General features: G+C 47.1%; 1 protein-coding gene and 1 pseudogene across 3 annotated transcripts in view; one reads left to right on the top strand and one right to left on the bottom strand.

The window, feature by feature from the left end:
* Snx29 (sorting nexin 29) overlaps positions 1 to 25,708 on the bottom strand; it is a 386,740-nt gene that overhangs the window by 179,208 nt on the left and 181,824 nt on the right. The gene's annotated exons all lie outside the window — the stretch shown is intronic.
* LOC127208004 (small ubiquitin-related modifier 2-like) lies at positions 7,012 to 7,466 on the top strand (annotated as a pseudogene).

The following is a 25,708-nucleotide window of genomic DNA, read 5'->3' on the forward strand; positions in this document are numbered from 1 at the left end:
TGCTCCTCCTCTCTCCTCTTCTTTTCCCTTCCCTATCTCCTCCCATGGCTCTGGGTCCCACATAGCTACAGTAAACCTTCTCCTCTACTATATGTAGGTGCACTCATGTTCTCTTTTTCTTTCTTTCTTTTTTTTCTTTTTGTTCATAAACCACAACAGAAACTCAGCTAGAAAATTGATGTGGTGACAGAAAGTACGCTTCTGTAGGTGGGACAGCAGCTGGAAGTGTACACAGCATGAGACATAGTGCTGGGGGGTGGTACACAGCAGCTGGAAATATACACTGCACGAGTCACGGTGCTTGGCGGGGGTGGGTGGGGTGGGAGTGGGGAACACAGGGGATGCGGGTAGCGGGGTGGGTAGAGGAGGCAGCAGCTGGAAGTGTACACAGCATGAGACATAGTGCTGGGGGGTGGTACACAGCAGCTGGAAATATACACTGCACGAGTCACGGTGCTTGGCGGGGGTGGGTGGGGTGGGAGTGGGGAACACAGGGGATGCGGGTAGCGGGGTGGGGGGTGGGGGAGGCAGCAGCTGGAAGTGTACACAGCATGAGGCATAGTGCTGGGGGGACGGCGGTACACAGCAGCTGGAAATACACACTGCACGAGGCATGGTGCTTGGGGTGGGGTGGGGGTACGGGGGCGGGGGAGGCAGCAGCTGGAAGTGCATAGAGCACAGGCATGGTTTTTCTGTAGGGGGAACAATAGCGGGAAGTGTACACAGTTGTCCAGTTTTCACATCTCTTGCTCTGGAGTGTGGAGAGCAGTAGGTTAATGTTTCATCCTAAACCTCTAAAATCGTTTGTGCTTTGTGAAATAAGCAAGTGTAACTTCTGCCATCCCATTTCAAAAGAGCAGAGCTACACCCACTAGAGGCAGGGAGTTAAGGCAAACACCACCTTCAGGTTAACTGTCATTTGGAAAGCCCATGAGAGGACTCCCTGGAACTGCCTCAATCCTAGGCTGTTTGTCCTACAACAGGCACTTAGGTGTTATGCAGCTCTAAATGACAACAGGAATACAGATGGCAGAGAAGTTAGAGCTAAAAGGGCCTCGGCTCAAATCCTGATTCAGCCATTTTCTGCAAAGTGGGCTGGGGAGGTAACTGCTCCTCTGAGCTGGTAGGGTACTGTGGAAGGACTCTAAACAGAAATGGGTGACGCAATCAACAGGGTGCCTGGCTCAGAAAGGGCGCAAGTCTGTACATGGGAACCAAAGAGTGGATCATCAGGCTGTGACTTGGACCTCCACCCAGTGACACTTCCTGCTTCTCAGAAGACAGCTACGTCAGGGTCATCGCTAAGCTGCTCCTCAGTACTGAGCATCAGTGAGTCACTGTCAGCGGACGGGATCCTGCATGTGGACAGCTGACTACAGCGGACAACAGAGGCCGTGTGGGCCACTCATGCCCACCCAGCTACTGATGTGGCTTTAGGGCACGTGTGTACACAAGTGAGCATTCCAGCCTCCACTCCCATTTCCTTAATGAAAAGAATCTACTTTCTCCTGTGCTTTTATTTCTTTAAAAATTTTACTTTCTTAGCCTATATGGTAGCCCGTGCTCTCAGGAGACTGGCAAAAGAAGGGAAGATACTGAATTTGAGGACAGGGTCACACATTAAGTTGAAGGATAACCTGGGCTACAGGATGAGGCTTGAATCATCTCAAAATAAATAAAAATTAAAAATAAAGGGTCTTTTCTTTATAGTTACAAGTTTATCGCCAAAAGAAAAACTTTTTATTTATTTATTTTTTACATTTTTTAGATCTCAACTTGACATAGGTGAGAGACCTGCAAATCAAGGAAGGGTGGAATATAAACCCACCCAGCGTGAGTCACAGGAGCCACAGTACTTCTGGATGCTGCCTTTTCTCAAGGCATCCTTTCTCACTTGGTCCATGTAGCTACTCAAAACACTTGGCAACCACGACAAGAAGGAAGATAGTTAGGATTTGCTGGATGCCCACTAAGAGTTCAGCGCCACTTCAGACTCTAAGGGCCTGGCATCCCACCCTTGTTCCCTGAGTTCACCATCCTTCAAATTATGTGCAGGAAACAGGAAGTGATGTTACCATTACGATGAGCAGGGGTGAAAATATGCTAATGGGTACAGGATCCCATCAGAATGATCTGGTGCCAGTCAGAGGTGACACTCACATATTGGTGACGATACTAAAACCCACACCACTGGACTGTATAATCAAACTAGTCCATTGGTGGCTAGAAATTGCATGAATTACAGCATCATAAAAACCTAAGCACAGGCTCGCTCCCACCCACATACTTGCCTACTTGCCCACATGTCCACATGCCCACATGTCCACACACAGGAATTCATGTACCCTCACTGGTGTTACTTTTTCTACAAAATGCAAATGGCCATGGTGTGCCAGCTCTCTTTCATCCTGCAGGCCTTGGTAGTCCAGTCCCATTGGCCCTAGCACACAAGTGCAGCTATGTAATGTCTCAAGACAAAGAGCACTACCGCCTGCAGCCTACCTAGCTCTGAGCACATGACTGCAGGATCAGTTAACTATGACAACCAACAAATCCCCAGTGTTCTACGATGGTGATCTGCCATCCTGCCTCTGTGAGCCTCAGTTTACAGTCTTACCAGTCGAAGCATAAGACTCCTGGGGTCCATACCAGTGCTACAATTTATTTTTATTTTTACTGAAGACAGAGTCTCACTGTGTAGCCCTGGCTGACCTGGAACTCACTAGATAGACCAGGCTGGATTCATAGAGATGCACCTGCCACAGCCTTCCCAGTGCCGGGATTAAAAGTGTATACCCACCATGCCCAGCCCACTGCCATTCATTTTAAAACAAACTCCAGAGGAAACAAGACAGAGACTGGCAGAGCTAAGACGGATGTACACCTGAGCTCGGAACAAGTCACCCACCCAACGGCCAGGCTAAAAGAGCCCAGAAGAGCAGGCAAGAGAAAAGGCCTGTCACAGTCTCAAATACACTCAGAGATGATGGCTTCAGGCCACTAGGGGACCTCAAAAAGCTGAAGACTAAGAACAAAGGCCCCTAGTTGAGAGAAGCAAGGTTGGAGGCACAAAACTGGCTTTCTGCAAAAACTTGCCATTCCTGAAGACATTTTCCAGCCCACGGGCAACAAAAGCCAACCCCACAAACACACACACACACACACACACACACACACACACACACACACACACACACACCAAAAAACAAAAACAAAACAACAGGAAAGATGATTTTTGTTCAGGAGAAAGGTGAAAATAACTTCACACAATTAATGTGGAAATTCTGAAATATGTCCCTGGTCCAGGGACCTTCAAGGACAAGTATTACAGCTGAAACTGTAGAGATGACTACAGCACAGACAGGAAAGAGAAATATCATCCTTGAAACCCAAACTCAAGGTCATGGCGAAGTCCCCCACTTCAAGACAGATACAGAAAAGATACATTTAGAAAAGAAACCATGTGGAAAGCTCACTTCCCTATGAATTCTCAAGAATGGCAAAGGGTCGGGCCACAGTGGAAAGAAAACAAGGCACCACAGAACAACGCGGGACACCTTCATGTGGCTGCTCCCTACTAAGAAGGGTACACAAGAACAGAGCCAAGGATGGTGTTATGTGGAGAAGGCAAGGCCAGAGGGGACAGATGATGATGACCCAGGGAGACAGGGGCCCAAGAGGAGAGAGAGAGGATATGTGTGGGGGGAGGAGGTGTTTTGTTTTTTAAGACTTAGTCTTAGAAAGCTGAAGTTGGAGGGGTAGGGAGGTGAGCATGGAGAGAGTAGATCTAGGAGAAGATGAAGGGTGAATATGGTCAAAATGCATTTCACGAAGTTCTCAAATTATATCTTATGATATATAATACATAATATACATATTTTTAACAGCACTAAGGAGGCTGAGGGAGGCTGTCAGAAAGGTGAGGCCACGCTGGGCTACATAGAGCAATCCTGGATGGATAAATGATTGGGTGGATGGACAGATAGATGTTGTGAGCCTCATGGTGAAAGACACACCCCAAACCACCCAGCAACCACAGGCAGGCAAATAAAGAGGCTCCACCTGTGTCACACTAAGCCAGCAGAGCCAACACCATGCCCCTCAAAGTCAGGGCAAGTGGGTCAGGTGGCTACCATGGCCACACTAAATTCTGAGTGAGTCCCACATATACCCAGAAGCCGAAGACATTTTTCTCCTCAGTAATAAAAGAACTTTGGCATATTGGGAACAATTCTGTGATAAATGGCAAGCCAGAAGCTATTTCAAAAAGCCCACAGAGATGTACTGCCTTGACAACTTCCCTGAAAATCCTAATTATCTCTAAGAACCCAAACTGCAGAGCCCTGGAGGAAGCAGAGGGCAGGAAAGGGAAGAGGAGTCTGGGGAGGGGTCCGTCTGTTACACCAAAAGCCAAAAGGCTGAGCCTCCATCTATAGATGGACTACCCTGGCAGGTGCTTCCCAGTGTCTCTGTAGGTGGCTGCTAAAATGTGGGAAAAGACATGTCCCTAGGGAGGTGACGTCCAAGTATCTGGTTACATGTTAGATAAAAAATAACAAGAACTGTCTCCACACCTGGTACCTTCAAACCCTGAGGCCACATCTGGTGTGGCCACTTACTCCCAAATGTTCCAAGCCCCACAGGACAAATGCAGGTGAAAAGCAGCTCTCCTTAGCCACCTAACGGCACGAAGTACAGACAGCTCCTGGCTTGTGGAGGCTCCAGTCAAAGTGTCCTTTCAGGTTGACACAAGCACAGCACACAGGCAATAGAAACTATACTTTCAATTTTGCATTTGGATGTTTTTCCACACTACCCCTCTAGTGTGGCGGTCTCTTCATGCTGGGTGGTGGCAGTGAGCAGGATGCTGGAGGAAGGGTGACCCCCTCCCAGGTACAGTGCTGCTAAGCTGCAGCACCAGGTAGTTGAGGTGTGCTCTGTGCACTCTCAGCTGACAAGGGGCGACCTAGGCGTAACCCCAGTGTTTCAGTGGCCAGCATGGTGAAGCTCCGTAAAAAGGGGGTGAAGGAAGGTGACCCAAGATCACATGGGGTCTGGCAAGACACAGGAGCTGCATCTGTTAGTCTCATGAAGGAGCAAGGTCAGTAGGGCTCTGAGCAAGGAGATCACGTGACAGATTGGCATCCTAGGCAAGTGCTACACGGAGCTACACCCCAGCTCTCTTTTTACTTTTGAGAAAGGATCTCATTAAGGTGCCCAGGGTGACCTTGAACCTGTAATCCTCCTGCCTCCTTCCAACTAGCTGGAACTGAAGGGCTGTGTCACCAAGGCCAGCTGCCACCCCATTATTTCACAATACCTGTCCTCATCTTGCTCACCCAGCCCAGCTGTGCATGCCCTCTAAAGTGAACTCTAACTCAGCCTAGAACCCCAGCTCTCAGTGCTCCCCCTCAGCCCTTCTCCCTCTCTCTTGCTGACTCTCCTTTTAGCCCATACTCAGTCTTGGACCATTTATCTTCACTCACTTGGAGATCCCTCTTAGACCAGGGCTCCAGGTACACTGCACTTGCCGCTCAGGACTCCCTGCCCACGCGCACACTCAGCTTGAGTGCCCCATTTTCAACATAGGAAAACTGGACTCTGTAGAGGTCAAGAGCCAGGCGTGGCAGGTGTATACAGCAGCTCTGGTTCCATTCCCACTGTTTCTCTCTCCTCCACCTCCCCCTCTCTGCCCTCATGGCTCACCCACAGACATAAGGCTGGTCTCCAGCACTGCAGAACCTACCATGGTGGTGCTTACCTGCCATCCTGGCATCCCAGAGGTAAAAGCCACAGGGTTGGACATTCAAGCTCATCATTGGCTTACTAGGGAGTATGAGGACAGCCTGGGCTACAAGAGAGCCGGTCTCAAACAAGGGAGTATGAGGACAGCCTGGGCTACAAGAGAGCTGGTCTCAAACACGGGAGTATGAGGACAGCCTGGGCTACAAGAGAGCCGGTCTCAAACAAAAATAGTAAAATAAAAGTGCTAAACAGCAGTCCAGAACATTTACATATAGTATCAGAATCTATGGCCCTAGATAACAGCCCTTACCCCACTTGATGGACTGGAAAGGCAGGGGCACAGAGAGACATACCTACAGTCCTGTGAGTAGAGAGGGGAAATTCAACAAAGCAGCCAGGTTCTAAAATCTATCACTGCAACTATACAACATACCCTGCAATATATGAACACATGCGTTGGGGTGATCTTTTTGTGCACTGTGTAACGATTGTCTGTATTATTCAAACACTGTTCTCTGTACCAGCTGCGACCTGATTGCAGGTCAGACTTTGTATTGTTATTCCTATGGCCACATCATACTTTGTAAACACTCCCTCCAACACCTTCTGAACAGCCCATCGCAAAGGCTGGAGGGGCAGGCAGGACTTCTGGGCAGAGATATGGGAAAGAGTGAGAGGCCGAGGGATTCCCAGCTGGGTGTGGAGGAAGAAACAGTGCTGGGACTAAGATTGAGAGGTTTAATCGCATGGCAGAATATAGATTAATATGAAGCGGTTAATTTAAGAAAAGAGCCAGTTGGGAATAAGCCTAAGCTAAGGCCAAGCTTTCATAATAAATTCTACGTGTCTTTATTGAGAGCTGGTGGTCCGAGAAAGTCCGGCTATAACTGGCACCCAATTATGCACATCGGTGGCCAGGAAGGAACACACTTCCCACCGCGCACCACCCTGGGCCATCCCTTTCTACGCTAGTGGTAGGCTTGGCCTTGTGACTGCTCCAGCTGCTCAAATGCTAACAAGAATGAGAAAAGCAGAGGCTGCTCAGTCTTTCACAGGAGCTTTCCTTTAGGGATGTCTCCTCTCCGAGCACTAGGACCACAATGGCATGAACAACCCAGGGGTGGTGGTGTGAATAAAAATAGCCCATAGAGAGTGGTCCTACTAGAAGTGTGGCCTTGACCACTGCAGCCTCCTCCTCCTCCTGCTGCTCCTTCAGTGCAGCCCTGCTGGCTCTTTTGGGCAGCTGAGGAGTCTCCAGCGCTCACCATGACAGACAAGAAATGCAAGGAAGGAGTCCAGACTGAGAACAATGATCACATTAATTTGAAGGTGGCGGGCAGGATGGTTCTGTGGCATGGTTTAAGATTAAGTTGATACCCTATGAGCATATACAGGGGGAGGTAATCCCCCTCAGGAACAGTCATAGGGGAGGGGAATAAGGGGAAAAGGGGAGGGAGGGAAGAGTGGGAGGACACAGGGGATGGGATAACCATTGAGATGTAACAAGAATAAATTAATTAATAAAAAAATTTTTTAAAAAAGGCACACACCACTTAGTAAACTAATGGAAGCCCTTTGTGAATGACAGGGTTTGTCCATGAGGCAGATCAGATTACAGTTTGATGGGCAACCAATCAATGAAACAGACACCTGCACAGTTGAAGATGGAGGGCGAAGGTAGGATTGATGTGTGTCAGCAGCAGACAGGAGGTGTCTACTAAAAAGGGAGCCTGCTACTTTACTCCAGAATTTTGCTATAGACCAAGAATACATTCTCAATTAGAAAGCTGCAATTTTCTTCCACCATCCTGACTACCACAGTATAGTTTGCTCTATCCCTTCATTTCCCTGTCCCTGTTTCTTTATTGCACATAAAGTAACTGGTGTATGTGCATAAGCACATTGCTCTTCTTTTCTTTCTTAAACTAAACGGCCAATGTCCTGTTTTGGCGACATCCGATGGGGATGGTCTGTGAAAGCGTCCCCCTTTCTCCACAGTGGCCAATGTCCTGTTTTGGCGACATCCGATGGGGATGGTCTGTGAAAGCGTCCCCCTTTCTCCACAGTGGCCAATGTCCTGTTTTGGCGACATCCGATGGGAATGGTCTGTGAAAGCGTCCCCCTTTCTCCACAGTGGCCAATGTCCTGTTTTGGTGACATCCGATGGGGATGGTCTGTGAAAGCGTCCCCCTTTCTCCACAGTGGCCACGGTCCTGTTTTGGCGACATCCGATGGGGATGGTCTGTGAAAGCGTCCCCCTTTCTCCACCAGTGGCCACTGTCCTGTTTTGGCGACATCCGATGGGAATGGTCTGTGAAAGCATCCCCCTTTCTCCACCAGTGGCCACTGTCCTGTTTTGGTGACATCCGATGGGGATGGTCTGTGAAAGCATCCCCCTTTCTCTACAGTGGCCACTGTCCTGTTTTGGCGACATCTGATGGGGATGGTCTGTGAAAGCATCCCCCTTTCTCCACCAGTGGCCACTGTCCTGTTTTGGCGACATCCGATGGGGATGGTCTGTGAAAGCATCCCCCTTTCTCTACAGTGGCCACTGTCCTGTTTTGGCGACATCTGATGGGGATGGTCTGTGAAAGCATCCCCCTTTCTCCACCAGTGGCCACTGTCCTGTTTTGGTGACATCCGATGGGGATGGTCTGTGAAAGCATCCCCCTTTCTCTACAGTGGCCACTGTCCTGTTTTGGTGACATCTGATGGGGATGGTCTGTGAAAGCGTCCCCCTTTCTCCACCAGTGGCCACTGTCCTGTTTTGGTGACATCCGATGGGGACGGTCTGTGAAAGCGTCTCCCTTTCTCCACAGTGGCCACTGTCCTGTTTTGGTGACATCCGATGGGGATGGTCTGTGAAAGCGTCCCCCTTTCTCCACAGTGGCCACTGTCCTGTTTTGGTGACATCTGATGGGGACAGTCTGTGAAAGCGTCCCCCTTTCTCTACTAGCGGCTGCTCATTCGCTCTTATCTTTATATTCCAGGAAGTTGCTTTTCTCTCATTGCTTTAACAAAAGAACCCAACAACATAAATCCTTGCATACCTTCTTTGATTGGAGAAATTCAATGTTTTTCATTCACCACCGTAAAACCTAGGACAATTTTATAACCTTTTTGTACATAGCTGTTACATGTAGGGCAATCTGTCTTTAAGAAGGAGCAAATACTCTTGAACAAAATGATCCTATTTAGTTTTCCCTTCAAGCCAAGCATCTTGTTATTGGAATAAATTTGTTGGGTTTTTTTGTTTGTTTGTTTGTTTGTTTGCTTGTTTAAGTGTGACCTTGTTGGAGTAGGTATAGTTTCACTGAAGGAAGTGCCACTGGGGACAGGCTTTGAGGTTTCAGATTCTCAAGCCAGGTGTCTCACATTCTCTTCCTGCTATCTGCAGATCCAGATGTAGAACTCTTGCAGCATGTCTGCCTGCATGCCACCATGCTTCCCACCGTGACAACAGTGAACTAAGCCTGTAAGCCAGCCCCAGGTAAACGTTTTCCCTTATAAGAGTCGCTATGGTCACGGTGGCCACCTTAAGTGAGACACCAGGTTCCCATGTGGAGAAAACCTGAGGAGCAACTGAGCAGCTGACAATTGAAGCTCCCTACTCAGTGGCCTCAGCTACAGTAGCCATGTGGCTTTAGATACTGCGGAGAGGGATAAGGGGCTGTGCCACACCGCCCCATGCCTCAATTCCCAACCCACTAACTTTGGAGGAAACAAAGTTGTGCTTGTTCAAACTCGATCATTTTTAGAGTGAACTGTCTGTCAGAATAGACTATGGAGGACTTGGGGTTAGGCTCAGTGCTAGAGTACTCGCTGACATGAGCTAACAAGGAACAATTCCCCAGCAGCAGAGAAAAAAGAAAGAAGCCATTAGTGTAAGTTTCCGCACTTAAGTGAGGGTCATGAAGACCCAGCACTGTGTTGCTAACGTTATTCACTGCAGGCACTGCTATGGCCTACTGTGGACTAGTCACCAATCTGAGCATGAAGATTTGGCAAACACTGAAATGGACAAAGGTGTAGCTGGCCTTTAGTCAGCATCAGCTCTCAACCTGTGGGGGGGGGGGTCACATGTCAGTTATTCTATATATCAAATATTTCCATTCATAACAGTAGCAAAATTAGTTATGAAGTAACAATGAAATAATTCTATAATTTGTGGTCACCACAACTTGAGGAACTATTTTAAGGGGTCTGAGCAATAGGAAGGTGGAAAACTACCTCTGTAGGAGCTTAGATACTGGATGCAAAGTTGGACATGAAAAAAATAAATGCAATGACATATCAAGTAATGCTATATGCTACAGAGAAGTGTCATCTGCTATTCTAGAACAATCTCTTTAAAAGGGTCATTTAAGCACTGGTCTGAAGGAAGCAAAAGTGGCAGCCATGTGGAGATCAGGAAGCAGGATCTCCAGACAAAGGGTCCAGAAAGGTGACCTAGACCATGGGTGGAGGGGTCTGGAAGAAGAGAAAGGCAGGAAGTGGTGCAAAAGGAGGCTCAGACCAGGCTGCACAGGGGCAGCCATGTCCCCCAAATGAAGGAAAGTCTGGGGGCTGACTTGTGTTCAAGAACGAAAGCATCAAGGCCAGCGACGTCACTTGTGATAGCAACTTCTTGACAGGAGGCAGCAAGGTAGCACTGCAGAAGGTGGGGGTATCCTTATCCCAGGTGTGTTCCACACTGGTAAGCACCACAGTGGCTTACTTACCTTTCTCTAGGCTAAAAATCACCCCACCCCACCCCCACCCTCCATCACTTATTACACTTGGAGAAAAGTATTTGTATAAGTGTGCCTTTACACACGTGAAGGTCGGAGGACAGATTACAGGAATTACAGGACTGAGCTCAGGCCATCAGGCAGAAATCACCTTTACCCTCTGAGCACATGGTTTCCTGTCTCTTCTGCGTAACTGCTGGGGTAGAAAAGGGAACATGTGTAGCTGCCATCACAGCCACTCTAGGGACTTTAGAAAACAGAAGACTTTCAACACCAGCCTAGAGAGGCTGAAAACTAAACCACACAAAAAGGAATCCTCCCCAGAGCGTGTTCCCCACTGAGTGTGGGGTGAATGGCTGTGCACCCTGCAGCCCTCCTGGAAGAGACTGAACCCGTACTGACCACAACCTTTGCTTCCCACCTCACGGCAAGTCATCACTGCTCTGTCAACACAGGCTCTGTCTAGAAGGGAGCTGGGCTCAGTGGGAAGGCCAAGGCAAGCACAGACTCACTTTCTGGAGAAGCAGGAGGAAGGGCTTCAGGCCCCACTAGTCTTACTGCCTATGGGTGGGCAGGGGAGAAAGCAAGGCGGACGCTCAGTCCAGTCCATTTTATCTTACCCCTTGAACCCTTTAAACCTTTTAAATTTCCACTGATCTCTGTCGTTGGTACCACTACTCTCTCTATAGGAAGGGACCATTGTAAGGTGACCAACTTACAATGCAAGTGTGAAGCAGTCACGCTCTGCGAATGACCCTTTGGAGCTTCCATTGTTGATTTGATAATCCCCAGTGTTTTGTCACAGCAACAGAGAGCTAACACACAGTATATTTCAGACACGTGAGTAGCCCAGGAACTTCAGACTTTCCTAGTACACCCTGCCAAGGTCACAGTGCTCAGAGGAAGTAGAAGAATCCTGGGTTTAAAACAGCCAATTCAATTTTAAGGAGGCTGATTCAAGGTGGTGGCGGCTGCTGATACCCATGGGACCACAGAGCAACTCTGAGGAGCCTGAGCCCCATGGCGGATTAGAGGGAAGATTCAGCCATAGAGGAGGGTCTGCAGACTGCAGTATCTCCAGACCAACTCAAAAGAGGCAGACTTAGGGGAAGATGCTTTTTTAAAGTAAAACTGGGGGGAAAAAGATGGCAGAGCTGAGCAGAGTAGAGCAGAGCAGAACTAGAGATACAACGGTGGTGATGGTGGGGAAGCATGCTTGTGGCAAAGGGCACGTCCTTGCCTTGTCCAATAGGGCCAGTCCTCCGCATGAAGCCCCAGACTCACAGCACAATCATCCTGACCCTGGGCAACAACAGGATATCTAAGGTGAGTGAGTCTCAGCACTAATCCAGTATTTACCAGAGACCTTGAGCCAGACCAATGACTCACTGCAATGAGTATTTGCAGGTAACGTCTTTGAGCAAAAACATACAGTGTGCAACACACAGCATTTGCAATGCCACTTTGATAAGTGAATGTGCAATTAGGGGCTGAGAAAGACGGCAGAACAGAGTAATTCTCTCTCGGCTAACGGAGTCACAACTACAGATGTAGCCTCAGAGACAGGCATGGGAACAGAGAAAGAAGCAAGTCGTTGCCAAGCAGGGCTGGCAGGGTAGTGTGCAGCAGCCTGGAGCACGTGCAGACTCTGCCCTACAACTAGCTGCCCAGTCACATCATCACTCTGGCTCTAAGCAACAACAAAATATCTCAGATGAAGAACAGCTTGTTTTCTGGATCAAACCTCCTTGAAAAACCTCCATGGCTCCCGCTGCCTACGGAAACCATGTTGGTGTCTATGCTGCTGCAACAGGGGGCCATGTTGATGTCTGTGGTCCATAATGCAACCAAAAGGTACGTTGAGGTCTGTGTTCTGTGCTGCCGCCTGAGGCCATGTTGGTGTCTGTGGTATGTGTTGCACCAGAGGGCATGTGATGCCCATGGTCCAAGCACAGCCCATGCCAACGTCTGGGATCAGGCTATGGACCATGCAGATGTCTGTGGCTGTGTGCCACCAGAAACCATGTGGAAATCCAAGGTCCATGCTGCCACCGGCTGTTATGGGCAAAGAAGCTTCTTTTGCAGTGGTATTGATGACTGCAGACTCATAACTGAGAATGAGAGACATTGAAGGCTTCTGTGATGAACCCCCACCCCAAAAGAAACAGGGAGCTATGAAGAGTCCTTTAAAATAGTGACAAAGATGCTGAGGTGTAGCTCTTCACACTTGATGGCTCCAGTGGGGAGGGGGGCACACTCTGTTATCTTTAAGGGGCTGGCCACTGGGAGTTTGACCATGCTCCAGTGAGTATATGGGCAATGCAAATTGGACTCAGTACACGGTTTTTCTTTTGGGGGGAGGGAACAAGAGTTTGAGGGTGACCCTGGGAGGAATGGGAATGTAGTATGAATGGGGTATTGTATGAAATTCCACAATATTCAATAGAAACATCATGTTAGGGCAAAAATTAAGTTAAGGGGAGGGGACAAGAAACATTTTTAGTAGTCTCAAAAAAAAAAAAAAAAAAAGACCAAGCCTCCCCTAGGGCTGGGGAGGTATATAGCTTGGCTAGGATAGTGCTTGCTTAGAGCATATGAAGTTCTATTCATAACAGGACCTGGAAGTTGCCGCCTATGATCCCAGCACTGGAAAATTAGAAGCAAAGTATCAGAAGTTCAAGGTTATCTTCAACTCTATAGGGAGTTTGAGGCTAGTCTGGGATACATGAGACCTTGTCTTTAAAAAAAAAAAAAAAGCAATCTCAGAACCTATGCCCTCATGGGAAGGGGGAGCCTTCCTGCTTTTAATTAATTCTAACATTTAGGAGCAACTTGGACGGGGGTGGGGGGTGGGGGTGTCAATATGTGACAGAGCAAGGAAGTGCAGAGGTTCCTCCATCTTGTATTCTTGCTGAGGCCATTTCAAGTTTAACTAGAATTTGCTCTCCTTGATGGAGAATCTTATGGAAAATTACCCAGCTCTATTCTAGGAACTTGAGGTCAAGATGCCCCAACTAACTTGCCTCAGTGTCTGTTAACCTGCCTGCTGTGCAAACCTTTGCCTCATTTCCCCCACTCCTTACCACCCCCAAAGCTGCCAAGGAGAGAGCAGGATATGGTTTTTATCTTTACCTCTTACCCTAAACACGCAGGGCTACACTTGGGTCCTGACTACCTGAGTGCAGTCGCAGCTGGCTGGGTGCTTTGAATTGGTCATGTCTGATGGGCTCCCCAAAACAGATATTCCCTGTAAGGAAAGCATGCCTTTCTGACTTATTCTAAAGCAGTACTAGGTGGAGTCTACCTGATGCCCCATCCAGCAAGCATTATAATTAGAGCCACTAATAAACTACCACAACAGATCTGGCAGGAGAAACGTGACTGTTCTCTCTGAGAACAGAAAACTGTCAATTCAAATTAAGAAACAGTAACAAATGGTGAGAAATGTGACTGGGGTGACGGAGTCTATGTTCCATCAGGAGAGTCCTCCCTGCTGGAGTGGGTACAGCTCAGGAAAGGAAAACTATCTCTATTTGGATAATGCTGGGACCCAAATCTAGACTGAAACCCTCATTTTCCTTCCAAGGAACGCTCTATTCTATACGTGGAGTTTATACATGACGATGTCAGTTAACACCAGAGTTGACAGGGACTTGTGAGACAGCTCAGTGGGTAAGGGTGCTTCCTGCCAAATCTGATGACCTGAGTTCAATCCCTGGGACCCACATAGTAGAGAAGAAAATCAAATCCTGCAGTATCCTCTGACCTCTGCATCCATGGTCTGACATACACTGATCCCCTCGCAAGAATGAATAAATATATGTAATTAAAATGTTTAAAGAACTTTAAACAACCCCAAGAATCAACAAAAATTGCCTTTAGACTATACTTTGGCTCCACGTGGGAACAAGAAAAAAGCCACTGTGTAGTTACAAGCACCCAACAGAACCTCCAAGAGAACGGTGTGGCAGCAAGTGATACGGCCAACGGTGAAGAGACTTCAGGCATACAGTAGACAGACAGCAGGTGGTGGGACAGTTGCAACAAGAACTCAGAGGGCAGAGGGGACCACAGAAGAAGCCTGCCTAGCTCTGTGACAACCCATGCTAGGGGTCACCTCAGGCACACAGGGGCATGAAGCTCAGGAGGACAGACAGACATTTCACATGTTTACTTGCAACCACACATGTAGATGCACACACACATAAAGAGTTCTCACGTCTGCATCAAAAGGTACAGAGTCTGTGCCCAGGACATATGAAAGGTGTCAGGGGACAGGGTACTGCTCCCCTGGGGTCTCACAGCCAGATGCTTCTCCAAGAATGAGAGCCTACCAAACTGAGTACACTCTAAAGTTAAGATGGTAGGACTTGTATGTAGGGGAATTCGTGGTGGGAAGAGAGAAGTGTGGGTTTTTAAAAAATCTTTCGTGTGGGTACACATGTGTCTGTATGACTGAGTGCTATGGCATACAGATGTGTCACACCATGAGTGTCGTTCTTTGGCCTCTACCTTTGAGATGGGATGTCTATCTTGCTGCTATACAGCAGGCTCCTGGCCTGGTAAGTTTGGGGGACTTCCTGCCTCCATCTCCCATCTCTCGGAGGAATGTTGAGAACACTTGTACATGATATAGCAGTTGGCTTTCCATGGGCTCAGAGGATATGAACCCAGGTCTTCATGTTTGCATACCAAACACCTTACCCATAAGCCATTCCCCAAGCCCAATGTGCAGGTTTTAAAGAACATAGTTCAACCCGAGGCTGACTTCAAAAAGTTCTGGTGGTGGGAGATCCAGCACCAGCTAAACGGTACCTTCTGAGGGGTCTCGCAGAATGTTCTATATGTGACTTTCAGCATCCAACCTACAGAGAACTATACTAGACCACCAATGTGGGGGTAGGTTTGTGCAAAGCCATAAAATCTTAATAGTATCCTACATAACCAAGTGTCCAGCATACTTGGAACAGTAATTCTCCTGTTTAGCAGCGAATCAGCCTTCTGTTGACAGATACTGAATAAACCCACTGAGGTGCCGGCAGGGCAGAACTGCACATTAATAAAGTCTGTGAACTCTTCTAAAGAGATCACCTGAAACTGAACCCCATAACTATTCAACCAGGTCTAACACTCTACACATATCTGGCCAAAAGGAAGGACTCAAGCAGGGTGCTAACATCCCTGAACATCCAAGAAGCGTCTCTGTATTGTCTTTGTATAGGGTGTTTGGCCATCATTTCTGAGGCATCATAGTTAATGAGACAGGACCTCTCAATTTGTCTGCAGCTCACTGAGTATGCTAGGGTGGCTGGCCAGTGAGCTCCAAGAGGTTGCCTGCCTCTGATTCCCCACTACCAGGGCTACAAGCACAAGTCAACTGGGCTTTCTATGTTCTGAGAACTGGACTTGGTCCTCACAATAGCAAGGAAAGATTTTCTTTGTAATTTAATGTCTGAGCTGTCTTTCCAGGCCATGAATTTTCTCTTCAGCCTAAGCCCCAATCATATGGCCATTTACTTCAAGCCTGGCAAGACCTTTCTCAGAAATACAGAGTGCCACTCAAAACAACGGACTAGAAAAATGCTGGCGAACAAGAACGTAAACATGGAGATTAACTCAACTTTTTGATAAGCTGTTTTTGTTAAACCTGCCACTTCATATGCCTCAGTGGCTAAAGCACATGCTATACAAGGGTGAAGCCAAGTTCAGATCACCAGAATCCACTTAAATGCCAGGCAGGTATGGTAGCTTGCTTGCAATTCCAGCCTTGGAAGACAGATGTGGGGCTCCCCAGGGCAAGCTGCTTATTGAGGCTAGCCATACTGGCTATTGAGGCTAGCCATACTGCCTATTGAGGCTAGCCATACTGGCTATTGAGGCTAGCCATACTGGCTATTGAGGCTAGCCATACTGGCTATTGAGGCTAGCCATACTGGCTATTGAGGCTAGCCATACTGGCTATTGAGGCTAGCCATACTGCCTATTGAGGCTAGCCATACTGGCTATTGAGGCTAGCCATACTGCCTATTGAGGCTAGCCATACTGGCTATTGAGGCTAGCCATACTGGCCTCTGAATCAGAGACCCTGACACAGTGAATACGGCAGACTAATCAAAGATGATTCCCATCATCAGCCTCTACGTGCATGTATACACATATGCATGCATGCCTACACACACACACACACACACACACACACACTCATGAAAATGGAAAAAAATAAAATAAACTTCTGGTGTTGATGTGCACCTACTGCCTTGTGAAAGCCTTTTCCTCCTCCCTTGCCTGCCTTCTTGATTGAAAAGGTGTTGACGTGAGTATTAGCTGACATCCACCATCATCGTGTCCTGCAGCCACATGACATACTAATGTCTGCCTGTGTCTTCCCTGAGTGAACTCAGCTGGGGCATGAGCAATCAAACGGGGGAGAATGCCCTCATTTTCTGCTGGGGTTGACTTGATTTGGATTCACTAGTAATAACAAAAGCCAGCAAATCAGACATAACAGAACCCCTGGGAGCCACACTCTCACTGTGAGACTCAGCTGACTAATGCTCTCTGCCCACTAATGGAGAGAGGGGCCATTTTCAGGGTAAAAGACAGCTACACACCACCAGCACCCCACACTCAGGCTCAGCAGTGAAGGCGGCTGCACAACGGACAGATTCCTCTACCTCCCAAGTAATCGGGAACCAGTGTCCTAAGCCATTCCTGGTAACACCTGCTACACGACCTGTTGGAAACAGAACCTAATTTTTGACTGGGAAGTTTGTCTCCATGTTGTCACACCACTGACTCTCCTCCTCTCCAAGTAACTCCAGCCCCGGTCCAGGAAAGACACATAATCAGGACTACACCAGCTATGGATTCCCAGGTGAGCTGGAGGTTGGGTCTCCTGCACTAGGAAACTGCCAATGGCTAGGAAGCAAGAGCCTCTCCTTCTTCCACCCTGGCCTTGAACTAGGGAGAGCCCCTAGCTAGCACCAGTACAATCACACCATGAAGGAAGCCAATATGTGACCACTAGTGACAGCCAATATGGAGGAGAGAGAAATGAAGACAAAGTGAAAAGTCAAAACAGATAGACAGATCCAGAGACACGCTGAATCCTAGCAGCACCAAGCCCCTGGCCAGCCACCTCATGGTCAGGTAAACCTTTATTAAATACATAGTGAATCATTCATCTCATATAAACAACATTAGCCGTTTGCAGGGCTTCTCTACTCAGTATTAGGCCAACTGTCTTTCTTTGTTTGCAATAATGAATTCTATGGGACCAGCAGACAGACAAGTGCTTGTGCTCAATAACCATCAATCCTCTTAAGAACCCAGGCAGTTTATAAAATTGCAATTAAAGTCCTGGATAATTTTTTTTATCTGACCTCATTTTAAATCTCACCTAGAAAATAAGAAAAATTGACATTTAAAAAGACAAAGAGTAAGCAGGACTAGTTCTAATACTCACAAATACTTTAAATGAAATAAGTCACAAAAAAGGCAAGATTTGATTAGACAAAGTAAAAAAAATGATTTTTAGTTTAAAAATTACACAGAAAACTTAAGAGAAAAGGATATTTGCCACAAGAAAGGCAAAGAAATGGCATCATAAATAAAAAGCACATAACATAAATATCTAATATGTTTTAAATGTTATAAATGTACAATGGCACCCACCTATAAGCCAAACACGTGTGGGAGAAAGGAGAATGGGGAGGTCAGGGCCAGCCTGGACTACATATATAATGAGACCCTGCCTCAAAATTAAAAAACAAACAACTAATTAATATTTGAATAACTGAGATTGACAAAAATGTACTCAATTCTAAAACCCAAGACAACAAACAAAGCATAGACAATATATTTAGAAAACATTAAACATTGTAGAACAAGTGTACGATTAAATTATCAAGCAGCTGAAATAATGCATACCACGCCACAAGGGCTGCCATGTGGACGCTCCTTTCTGGAAAGCACATTGATTTTCTTTGTGAGGCATCCTGAACTGCCTACTTGGAGCTGACCCCAGAGAACTAATCAGAGCCCCATCCAAAAGTGCAGGCATGGAGCACTCCGCCTTGGAAAGTGTCAACCATTATGTGACTATTAAGACTGTTAAGAGAAAGTAATCAATGGCAATCTCAATTGAAATGCAGGAATGCAAAATGGCAGGCACAGGACAATCCACATTTCTCTCAAACAGACACACTGCACACAGAGAACAAAGGTCAGGAGCAGTCTTTTTACATCCTGGGGTGCCTGCTTCCTGGATGCTGTAATTTCAGGTGGTTCTCTTTCTGTGTGTCTCAGTCCAACAGATGCACTTCCTTAGATCCGCAAATAAACTTTAGATCAATGTTTCGGTTTAATTCGCCACGGCCTATTGGAGTCTGATGCCTCAGACACAAGCCCACATAACTGGGCCAGGGGCATCTCAACTGACTTTCTAGGATTCAACACACAGCCAATGTAGACTGAGCTCCTTCCTCAGTGTTCTCTCCAGGGTATGCACCAGAGCACAGATGCAATGGTGAGGGTCTCAGTGACAGTGGTACAGAAAATACGGCAGGTCAGGGACACAGGTAAAGCAGTGGAACTGCCTGCCAGCTGTGGGGCAGCCTCTCTGAGTTCATCCCTCTATAGGGAATAAGTCATTCTGTCTAAGCTACCAGGGTCACAACTTTGTTACTAGCAGCCAAATTGCACCCCCAAACCATGACCCACGCATATGCCACGGTCACACTTGCTGTGTCAGTTTACACACTGCATATCCCTCTGAAGCACCCGTCACAAAGGCTTCTGAGACATGGCATGCAAGGTGGCAGTACTCTGGGCTTCTTGGGCCTTGCTTTCTTTCTTCACAAATGAGGTTCTGAAGGTTTTAAATTCTAAGATGGTCTAGACGTCCAAAAGAATTGGAAATACCCACACTTGCAGCAACAGCACAGCACAAAAAGACGCACACCCAAGGCCAGGTGTGTGGGAACTGGATAAGGGCTAGCTTCCCTGAGCAGAAGCCCCTCCCTGCCCTGTGTTCAATCAGCTTGAAGTCAACTTCCCTGGGAGCTAGATGAGGGGCTCACTTCTCTGAGATCCAAACAAAAGCTCACCTTATCAAACTAGGGCCAGCTTCCCCTTCCCCAATTGTGTGGGAGACCCGCAGTGTAACAGCTACAGCAGATGCAATGTCTAGATAAGAGTCCCCCCTGCAGCATGACTCAAAGCTCCTCTGCCCTGTACCTTATCAGTTAAGGCCAACTTCCCCTATGCCCCTTACCCAATTATGTGATGCCAAGGCTGGGAAAGTCCCACTTTGGTTTCTGCCTTTAAAAACCTTGTTTCCCAAGGAGTCAAGGCCACCCACCTTCCTCAGCCTCTGGGGAATGGACGGTCCTTGCTCCGGAGCAAGATCAATAAAAAAGACCCTGTGTACATTGCATCTGACTGGTCTCTGGTAGTCTGCGAAGTTTTGTGACTTGGGCATTACAGGTGAACAGTACACACAATGTACCTTGAGGAATATTGAGGAATATTGAACCCTGAGGACCTTATGCCAACGTCTACCACCACACAAGCCCTCCTTCAGACCCCCGCACCAGTGTTCAAGCAAACTTTTAAACTATCCCGAGACAGTAACCGACTGCCAGTTGTTTGGTCCAAGCAAGTAGATGTGTTAACTGCCGCAGCACAGTGGAGAGGTCTTCATTTAATGAGATTTGTGTTGGAGTGATATGGGGAAGCCAGAGATATAAAATCAAAACCTACAGTACCAGGAAATAAATATGAAAAGCAGTCCTGAGTCATCAGCGCAACCAGAGGCAGCATATATTAAAAAAGAAAGTGAGAGATGGAGTTTTAAATCTTATAAAGTCTGCCCTTCCAGGCAGGAACTATTCCCACAGGAAAAGAAAATTGTACTTTTCCAATAACCCTAAATTGTTATTTATTTCTGAATCCTCACCTGTTACTATTTGGTTCCCTAAGGTTTGCACACTGCTGAGAGCGCTGTGATTATAAGCAGAATCTATACTCCAAATGCACACAGGTACACATGGATCAAAGCTACAACCTGTGTTGCCAGCCACCTTTTATTATGTTTAAGTTTTCTGTTTTGAACACTGATTAATTTTCCTTTCAATAACAGAAGTGTGCCAATCTCTCCACCCAGAGGCTTCCCATTTCTCCTTATGAGTGGAGTCTTGGTACAGATGCCTGAGAGCTGGGACCCTCAGAGCATCTCAGGGATCTGCAGGTGAAAAGCTACCAATAAAGGAAAGGAGGGCAGAGATGGTGATTTCCACATCAAGGCCTCTGCGGTCCAGCCAGTTCAAGATACAGTCTACCCCTCTGGCATGAACTCTGGTGCCCTATATTTGACCACTTCCCCTTGGTGGGGAGGTCTGGTGGCACTCAGAGAAAGGATAAGCAGGCTACCAAGATGAGACTTGATAGACTGTGACCATATGGTGGGGGAGGAGGTCCCCTTCTCTCACAGACCTAGGGGAGGGGAATAGGGTGAAAGAGGGAGGGAGGGAAGAGAGGAGGAATGGAAAGATACAAGTGAGGGGAGAACAATTGAGATGTAATCTGAATAAATTAATTAAGAAGAAATGAAATCATTATTTTAAAAAAAAGGCACAGTCTGCCCACACTGCTCCCACCCTGGCAACCCAAACCCAGGAACCCTCACATGGGAGCTGGACCATGGTCCCTAGCCAAAGGATTTAAGCACTGTAGGCCTGGGGACTGCCCCACAGGGCAACAGGAGGTGGTGAGCACAGTGCCGGTTGGTCTCGGGGTGGTTTCTGCCAACTTTGGGGCACATCAGTAAAGAGAAATTCAACTATCTATCTTCCCAGCTTATTAAACACCAGAGGCCACCAGACAGAGGAAGGAGGAAATGACAAGGAGTCTGCTTCCAGTGCCTCCCTTGGTGATTCCTGTCCTGACTGGAGAGGACTAACAGCTCTCCCTCATGAACAACCTAGGATCTTTATTCTAGATCCAAAGAGCATTTATCTCACAGCAACCCATTCAGATGTTTAAAAAGCACTGAGGCCCTGAGCTCCATCCCACAGTCCATGGAGCCCGTGCTTGTAGGTGAGGTGAGGACAGGAGAATGAATCCCTGGGGCTTGTTGGTCAACCAGTTTGATGTAATCGGCAAGCCCTGGCCCCAGTGAGAGACCCATTTACAAAAAGCAAAGTAAAAACTATTGAGTAGTGACACGAAGATGGCCTCTGGCTTTCACATACATGTGCATTCACACAAACATCTACACACACACAGAGAGAGAGAGAGAGAGAGGGAGAGAGAGAGAGAGAGAGAGAGACTGACTATAGGATTGAAGACAAGATCTGTAAATCATGTATCTAGTACCCACGTGACACAACTCCTACAAGTCAACAATAAAAAAGACACAACATTTAAGCAACAACACACATGACAAGGTGCTCAGTAGGATGAACCAGCCTGCCTCCATCTTAGGCTTGAAAGCCATCTTATAGTAAAGAAAAACTAGGTTCATTCCTGTTTATGATTAAACTTTCGTTTCTCAAGGATTAGGCTAAGTCCCACCTGTAACCTTAACTACAGATGGTTCTGTACTGCCTATACCAGGAAACAGCAACATACCTTTGTTTCAAAAGGTTATTATGACTACCTATGACTATCTATTGTTATGACCACCTTCCAACTTTGTCTTTGTTTCAGAGGTTATTATTACTAACTTGTTCTGTTCACATTCTGCTTCTGGAACCCTGCCTATTTGCCAAATCCCCTTCTCCTGAGCTATAAAGCCCTTGTCTTCCTCACATCCAAAGCTAATCTCTTGAATCCCACTTTTAGGGAGAGACACAAATAAAAAGCTTGCTTTAATTAATTTGGCCATGACGACTTGGATTTGGATTGGTGGTCTCTCTCCTGAAATCTTTGGAGTTAACAAATCCAACCCAATGATGTATTACAGATGCCTAGAAGAGGAAAGGCAGAGTAAGTGTGGGCATGGATGGCGGGTCCTCAGCTAGAGCCTCATTCACTGCTGCTGCAGAGGTGTAGTGTGACTGTGTTGGGAACTGTCTGTGATAAGGCAGAAGCTGAATACCTAAATAAGTGCAAAGACACAAAGTATGCCTACACCACATGCAGACACACGTTCACGGCAATACTATTTACAGTACTCCATAAGTGCAAACAATAGAGCCGAGGGATTGTGGTCCATAATACAAAGGAATATGAGCTGGAGAGATGGCTCAGTAGTTAAAAGCACTGGCTGCTTTTCCAAGAGGACTTGGGTTCAATTCCAAGCACCCACATGGCAGCTCGCATCTATCTGTTCCAGGGGATCTGACACCCTCACAGAGTCAGACATATATGCAGGCAAAACACCAATGTACGTAAAATAAACACAAATACAATGGACTATAATTTAGTCATAGAGTTGACATTCCTGTGCATGCTATGAGGTGGCTGTACCATGAAATCATGCCGTGTGAAAAGTGAGAAAAAAATTATAAAAGGCCACATATTGTTTGATCCCAATTACAGGTGTGATCACAGAGACAGAAAGTAGAATGGTAGATGCAGTGACTGCTGACTAATGTGCAGGATCGCTTTTGGGGATGGTGACATACTCCACAATGGACTGTAATAACAGATGCACAATGTGATTAACATATTAAACCATCAGATGGTGGTGTCCACCTAGGTGAATTATAGCATGTAAGAACTGTACCCCCATAAAGTTAGCGTTCTAAACCTCACAGAGTATTTCCACCCAGCGTGCAGAACTGTGGAGACTAGGAAGTACAGCCTGAACCCTCCCCATCACTATGCCTCTGGGCTGGTGGGGTAAAGCACCTCCGAGGCAGGACTGTGCAGATAAGGAAAGTCAAACATAGCAGAGGTTTCTCCCTAACGTGCTGAGGGGTGGCTGTGTTAGTTACCACACATTTTACCTGCTCCCCTTCAGGGCATGTCCTGCCAAAGTCCCCTAGGAGACCTTCCCTTCCTGTGACAGTTTGAATAACAATGGCTGCCATAGGCTCACAGATTTGAATACCTGGTCACCAGGGAGTGGCGCTATTTGAAAGGATTAGGAGTTGTGGCCTTGTTGGAGGAAGCCCATTCTAGCCCAGATCTGCAGGTACAACTCGCAGCTCCTTCTCCAGCACCGTCCCTGCAAGTGCGCAGCAGTGCTTCCTGCCATGCTGATAATGGGCCACACCTCTAAAGCAGCAGTCAGTGCTTCAGGTTAGAGTTCATGGGCATTGCTTTTTTTATTTTGTTTTGTTTTTTTAATCACAGAAAAATATTTTTTTAATTTAAGTTCTGTGATCAAAGTGTGTGGTGTCTTCAGTGTAAGTAACCAAATGAGTTCTGGTTGGACTTAAGACCACTCTAGGAAAGAAACACACACCTGAGCAAGATGGAAATCCCTAACAGAAGTAAGGAAAGCTGCAGCCTTTGCCTGTCCCTTCTGAGTATGGCACCACAACCTCCTAAATCACCAGATGAATCAAAGAGGGTCTGCATGCAGGGGCATTTCCTGCAATACCTGTCAGCCAAATAAAATCGTAAGACAAAGTACAGCAAAAGGAAAGCAGTTAAGAAAACTGTTCCTTACCCAGGCAGGACTTGCAGTGGAAGGAGTTGGGACAGAAACCCACCCACAAACCCTCTGACCCAAACTTACCCTGCCTACAAGGTGTGCAGGGATAAAGATAGAGCAGAGATGGAGGGAAGGTAGGGAAGGTCCAACCAATATCTGGCCCAACCTGAGACCCACCCCATGGGAGAGAGCCAACTATTAACGACATTCTGCTATGCTTGCAGACAGGAGCCTAGCATGGCTGTCCTCTGAGAGGCTCCACCCAGCAGCAGATCCAAACACATAGAGACCCACAGCCAAACATTGGCGAGTTTTGTGGAAGAGTTCGAGAAAGGATAGAGGGTCCCAGAGGGGACAATAACTCCAATAAAACCAACAGAGTCAACTGAGGACCATGGGGCTCACAGAGACTGAAGCACCAACCAAAGAGCATATATGGACTGGACCTAGGTCCCCACACATATGTAGCTGATGGGCAGCTTGGTCTTCATGTGGGTCCCCTAGCAAGTGGGGTGGGGACTGACTCTGACATGGACTTTGTTGCCTGCTTTTCGGTCACTTTCTCCTAGCTGGACTCCCAAGTGCAGGTTTACTGGCATGTGCCACGGTGCCTGACTTACAGCTTCCCCTGAGAAATACCCACTCAAGTCTACTGTCTGGGTTTTAACCAGGGATATCTATTCTTGCTGCTGATCTTTTGGAATTCTTTATATGCTCTGGATATTAAAACACAGGGGTCTAGCTCCACATACTTTCTCCCATCCTTTACACTGTCTCTTCACACTGTTTCCTTTACTGTCCATAGTCCACTCAGTGGGGTGCAGTCTCACTGCCTGCTTCTGCCTCGTGCACTGTCCTTTGGGCTCTTATCTTAATATTCCTTGCAGTGTTAACTCTGCCCATGTCCTAATCATGTGGTCTCACAGTTTCAGATGTCACATTTATGTCTTTAATCTATTTTGAGAGGAATTTTGGTGAAGAAACTATGAAAACGGTGATTTAGTTTTACTCCTCTGCACTTAAGTGCTGAGTTTGCACAGTGCCATTGCCTAATGACGCTGGCCTGGCCCCAGGTGTTCTCAGCCCTGCTGAATCGGTGGGTTGTACATTTGGTTCACTTCCCAGCGCTTGACTCTACTTCACTGCTCTATTAGGCTAGCAGCACACTGTAATAGTTCAAAGTCAAGTAATGCAATGCCATTTGCTTTGATATTTTTCTCAGTTTTCTATTGTTCTTTGTAAATTTTAGCATTGGTTCATTCTAGTTCTGTAAAGAATGTTACAATGGCATTTATATAGGGATTAACATTCCTGTAAGAGAACGGGGACTTTGAGGAGTATGGACTCCCTGAAACAGGAGCTTACTCTGTACCCAGGCTGGCCTCAATCTTATGCCACTTCTGCCTCAGCCTCTTGGGTGCTGAGATCCAGGCCCAGGCTTGGTACCATCGACTCTTCTGGTCCGAGTGTGTATATGTCCACGGGTGCTTCATCAGTGCTTTGAAATGTCACTGCAGAAATTGTTCACTGAACTCCTACTCTTAAAACAAGCACATGCAGCCTATACTGGCTGGCTTTCTGTTGCTGTAAGGAACACTGACCACAAGAAACTCAGCAGAGAGAAGAG

Source organism: Acomys russatus, chromosome 25 (genome assembly GCF_903995435.1).
Source record: "Acomys russatus chromosome 25, mAcoRus1.1, whole genome shotgun sequence".
In the NCBI taxonomy this organism is placed as follows: domain Eukaryota; kingdom Metazoa; phylum Chordata; class Mammalia; order Rodentia; family Muridae; genus Acomys; species Acomys russatus.